Source organism: Bison bison, unplaced genomic scaffold (assembly GCF_000754665.1).
Source record: "Bison bison bison isolate TAMUID 2011002044 unplaced genomic scaffold, Bison_UMD1.0 scf7180017864482, whole genome shotgun sequence".
NCBI classification, from domain to species: Eukaryota; Metazoa; Chordata; class Mammalia; order Artiodactyla; family Bovidae; genus Bison; species Bison bison.
Genome location: NW_011495042.1, coordinates 6,675,998 through 6,681,046, shown reverse-complemented (window position 1 = coordinate 6,681,046; position 5,049 = coordinate 6,675,998). Strand labels below are relative to the sequence as shown.

At 58.6% G+C, this 5,049-nt stretch overlaps 1 protein-coding gene across 1 annotated transcript in view; it reads right to left on the bottom strand.

Moving 5' to 3' along the window:
* Positions 1 to 5,049, bottom strand: part of WNT7A (wingless-type MMTV integration site family, member 7A) — a gene marked incomplete at its 3' end in the record, with an annotated part of 64,772 nt that overhangs the window by 1,011 nt on the left and 58,712 nt on the right. The window lies entirely within an intron of this gene.

Below are 5,049 nucleotides of genomic sequence, written 5' to 3'. Positions count from 1 at the left end.
AACTCCGGAGTGATGCTCGAAATTATTCATAACCAGAGCAGCTGGGCGCTGACCTGCTGGCGTGGGAGCTGGCCACAGAGGCCAGCACGGCGGTCCAGCGGCGTCTGGCTCACCTCGACCAGCTCGGCCACCCGGGCAGTGATACACGGAGCTGTGCCAGCCTCCGCCTCCCTCCCGGGCTGGCAGCCCTCGGCTCGCCCCCGTCCTTACTGTTCTCTGGAGCCGTAAGGACTGGTTTAAGTCCCAGATCTAACATGAGCCTGCTGAGCGCCCTCAGGCAGCTTGCTTGTTTCCCCATGTGCAGAACCAGGGCGACGGCTGTACTTCATTATAACCCTCCAGTGAGATGCTGGTCAGAAAGGAGAGAGGGCGGACTTCTGAGACACACAGGAAGCTCAGCTATCTAAGACACAACGTGGCACGGAAGAAGCCGGACACAAAAGAGGACCTACTACGTGACGGCAGTGACAGAAAGTCCCAGGAAAGGAAAGCTAACGACTGGGCTCCGTGCCGTCTTTATTTTCAGAAATGGGCCGAGATGGCCCATGGCCTGGATTTTGCTGGCCCCGCTGTGGACACGTCTGAGCGACTCTCTGCGACCCCATGGACTGCAGCGCAGCAGGCCTCCCTGTCCTTCCCCATCTCCCGGAGTTTGTTCAAACTCACGTCCGTCGAGTCGGTGATGCCATCCCACAGTCTCATCCTCCGTCACCTCCTTCCCCTCCTGACCTCAATCTTTCCCAGCATCAGGGCCTCTTCCAATGAGGCAGCTCTTGGAATAGCCCAACAATTAAAGAAGACAACGTTTACCAAACCCCCCCACAGGACAGGATATTTATATTGCTATCTAGGTTGAGTTTTTTTTTTTCCAGTTTTTGTCTCCTTCCCTCCCTCCTTTCTTTCTGTTGTAAATTGATTTAAACTCTGTGCATGAAGAGGCACCTTTGGGGTCACAGTGTCTCCTCCTTCCAGGCCATCTTCAGCCTGATGTCATCCTAACAGGCCCTCGCTGCTGTGCGCCAGGCACGGGATGGGCACGTGCTGGTGGGCGCCGTTTCTGGGTCACTGCGTGTGAGCGTGTGAGCGGTCCTTCATCCACACTGCCCGGCTGCCTTTGCCTGTGACAGCGACGGGCTGAGTGCGGGAGGGAGGGAGCGGCCTGGGCACACTCTGGGTCCAGGCGTTCATGTTGTTGTTTCGCTGCTAAGTTGTATCCGACGCGTTGCAACCCCATAGACCGCAGCCCGCCAGGCTCCTCTGTCCATGCGATTCTCCAGGCAAGAAGACTGGAGTGGGTCGCCATTCCCTTCTCCAGGGCATCTTCCCGACCCAGGGGTCAAACTGCGTCTCCTGCACTGGCAGGTGGACTCCTTACCACCAAGCCACCAGGGAAGCCCGTGCACTGGCGTCTTATTTAACTCTGGGGTTAGTAGGATTCCATTTAACGAGGCAAAAACCAAGGCTCGGCTAACTCCCAGAGCGGGTCTGTGAGGTGTTCGGAGGCCAGAGTCTTGTTGTCGAGGGGTGCGAGTCAAGTGCTTGGTGGCTGAATACTTGCTGTGTGATCTTGGGGTTGTCAATCCCCCTCTCTGAGCCTCAGCTGCCTTCTGTGAACATGGAGTGACGGGAGCATCTTCTCTGACAAAAGTTAAGGGGGCCGGGATAGAACCTGATGTTCCAAAAGTAGCCATTAGTTCTGCCTCTGGGCTGGGCCTGTGTGGGTGCTGGGGACACAGAGGTGACCAGGTCAGATCCCTGTCTCCAAGGACAGGCCTGTGTGCAGGGTCCGCTTAGCCCCAGACGCTCCGAGTCCAAGAGGTGATTGGTCACGATACTCAACAGGAAGGAAACCCACAGTGTCTGTACTTAAACACGCCAGCGAGGCCAGGGCACCAGAGTGTCCTGGGACTCAGCTGAACGCCTGCTTCCAGGACACCTGTTGTGTGATCCCCACATGGTGCAGCTGGTGGGGGGAGCAGCCCCCCAAGTCACGCAGATGTCCCTTGTGGTCATCAGTGAGCAGACAGTCCCCAGGTGTCACCTTTCCGTGTTGGCCTAAAAAGCAGGTGTCGTGTGTGTTGGGGGCAGAGTTCAGCAGGCGTTTCTGGGGCCTGATGCCCTGGCTGGTGGATCTTAGAGCATCAGAGCCTCCCACACGGATGCCTGGGGTGAGGGGCATTCAGAACAGGTTCTGACACTGAGCAGGGGTGAGGACGCGGAGCACCTGGCTTGGAAGTGGTTCCCTCCGAGGCGCTTGCCCTGGATATCACATGCCCGGAAACAGGTTCAGGGATGTTCCTGCCAGCAGCGTTTGTGACAGCTTTGTGGGCACGATCTGATGTCCGTCCATGGTAAGACGGATAAACGGAGGTGAGTGGGCTCAACGGGGCCCTCAAGGACAGGGACCTTGAACAGCCAGAGCAGCAGAGGTCAACCTCGGAACACAGTGGGGAGGGAAGGGGGCAGCCATGGGAGCGCTGCGCGGAATGACTGCGTGCGTATCACGTCCAAAGGCGGCAGAATGGACTGGAGAGAAAGGAGAGTCACAGGTATACCGAGACAGGGTATCCCTGGGGTGGGAGGCGAGGCACGGCTGGCTAGGGTCACCCAGGGGCTCCTGGGGTCCTGGCAACGTTCTGTTCCTTGATATGGGCGCTTTCTCTTTATTCCTTTAAATCCTCGTGGACGATCTGAGAGCTCTTTTTGTACGTGAGCTGCGCTTGCAATTTATAAAAATGCAACGGGCGCAGGAGCCCACAAGCACAGGGAGAGAGAATGCACGTCAGTAGCTCCGGGAAAACACGGATCAGCACCGCGGTGAGACAGCACGCACCACCCACCGGGGTGCGCGAGAGGAAAGAGAGGGCCGCCGTTGCAGCAGGATGTGGAGAAGTGTGGCCTCGTGTGCTGCTGGGGGGATGTGAGCAGGCGAGCCCCCAGAGACAGGCTGGCAGCTCCTCCGTGTTAAACACACGGCTACCGAATGACCCGGGACTGTGCTCCCCACCCCTCATCTCACAGGCTGAAATCCTAGCCCCCAAAGGGAGGGTAGTGGGGATCCTTTGGGAGGGTCGTCAGTCACAAATGAAGCCCTCATGAATGCTCTTGGTGCCTCGTGAAGGAAGCTCCAGAGAGCCCCTTCCAGCCCAGGAGGACCGAGAGAAGGTCCCGGCTGAGAGCCAGGAAGCGGGTCCTCACCAGGGCACAAGCCGCACCTTGGGCCCCCTGCTCCCAGAACTGGGAGAAGCACGTTGCTGTTGTTTTGCTCCCGTGCCGCCCAGTCTGGGGCGCTCTTCTGGAGCTGCTCGGGCACCCCGAGACACCCAGCAATTCTCCCTAGGTGTTGGGCTGGCCACAGAGGTCATTTCAGTTTTTCTGTAAGATGTTAGAGCAAGGATAACGAGAAATCTGTTCATCACCTGTGCACACCTGGGTCCATGCTTTTATAGGTGGTGTCTTACTTCATGATTCCACTTAACAAGGCAAAAGCTAAGGGTCAGCTACCTCATAGAGCTGGTCTGTGCGGTGTTCGGAGGCCAGGGTCTTATTGCCAAGGGGTGTGAGTCAAGTGGTTGGTGTGTGACCTTGGGATTGTCACTCCCACTCTGAGCCTCAGCTGCCTTCAGTAAACATGGAGTGAAGACAATTCGATCTTTTGTGGCAAAAGTTGCAGGGGGGTGTGGCTGGGAGAGAATCAGATGTTCCAAAAGTCGCCATTAGTTCTATCTCTGGGCTGGGCCTTTGTGGGTGCTGGGGCCAGAGAGGTGACCAGATCAGATCCCCATCTCCAGGGATGGGCCCGTGTCCAGGGTCCTGTTGACCCCAGATGCTCAGCCTTCAGGAGGAGGTAACCCGGCGAGTCAATATACTTAACAGAAGGGAAGCCTGCACACACACATCCATGTAAAAAATGGATTAAACAACGTTTACAGCAACACCCTTTACAACAGCCCCAAAGTGGAAACGACCCAGACGAGCACCGACGGGTGGAGAGAGAAAACGTGGGCCGCCCGCACGCAGAGTATCACCCATGAAAAGGGATGGGGTGCCAACCCTGCCACAGAGCACCCTGATTACGCGGCGCTGTGACCGAAGCCAGACCCACAGGACCAGGTCCGGTCTCATCGCGTTTACCGGCGACGTCCGGGAGAGGCAGCGCTGTGCAGACAGGAGGCAGGCCCGAGAAGTGGGGGGCGAGTGCTGGAGGGTGCAGGGCTCTTCTGCAGGTAAGCTGACTGTGGGTGGCTGTGCACACACCCACAGGCTGTGCACATGTGTGACGATATCAAACAGTGCTGAACTGCGCCCTTTGGGTGAAGGCCACGCACGGTGTGTGCAGTAGACTGTAACTAAGTTGGCTTTAAAAAGAAACAAGTTCTTGGCCGGTTGTGAGGAAGCACTGGGTGACACCGAGTGTGTCCCTGGTGGCGGCCCCCCAGGCGACGAGCCCCAGCGCCAGGGCCAGACGCCCGGGCGGCCGCCTCCAGCTCACCGCCTCCCTCCTCTTCTGGGGCCACCATGACCTGCGGCCCTGGCAGCACTTGCATGGGCCCCTGATCGCATGACACCCAGCCCGTTAATTAACCCTGCAGACTCTGCATTTTGAGAGCTCGGTGATCACATTAAGTCCGCATTAAGCTGGGCGGAATCACAGCCACGCTGGCCAGGACTGGTCACTCGGACGGGCACCGAGCCCTCTCCCCCAGGCAAGGGGGCATGAGCAGAGGAAATGCATGTGGGACAAAGCCAGGCTTGGCTGCCAGCATCCGAGCTGCCCGGGGCGGGGGGCCTTCCGGGGCCCTCCCACTTGGGGCCTGGGCTGCAGTTCTGGGTCAGGCAGTCATGGGTCTGTGCACCTTCCCCGTGGCCTGGCCCGTGGCCGGTGCACTCAGGAGATGTCCAGAGAGAAATCAGCAACAAGTGCCTTCACACCCTGGCACAGCTGGTACCCCAGGCTCAAGCACCCATCCCGAGCTTCCAGGGTCCTAGGGGCCCTGCATCGCCGATGGAGGGAAGGTCAGGGGCCCCGGGGAGGGGCAGTGGGGGCCT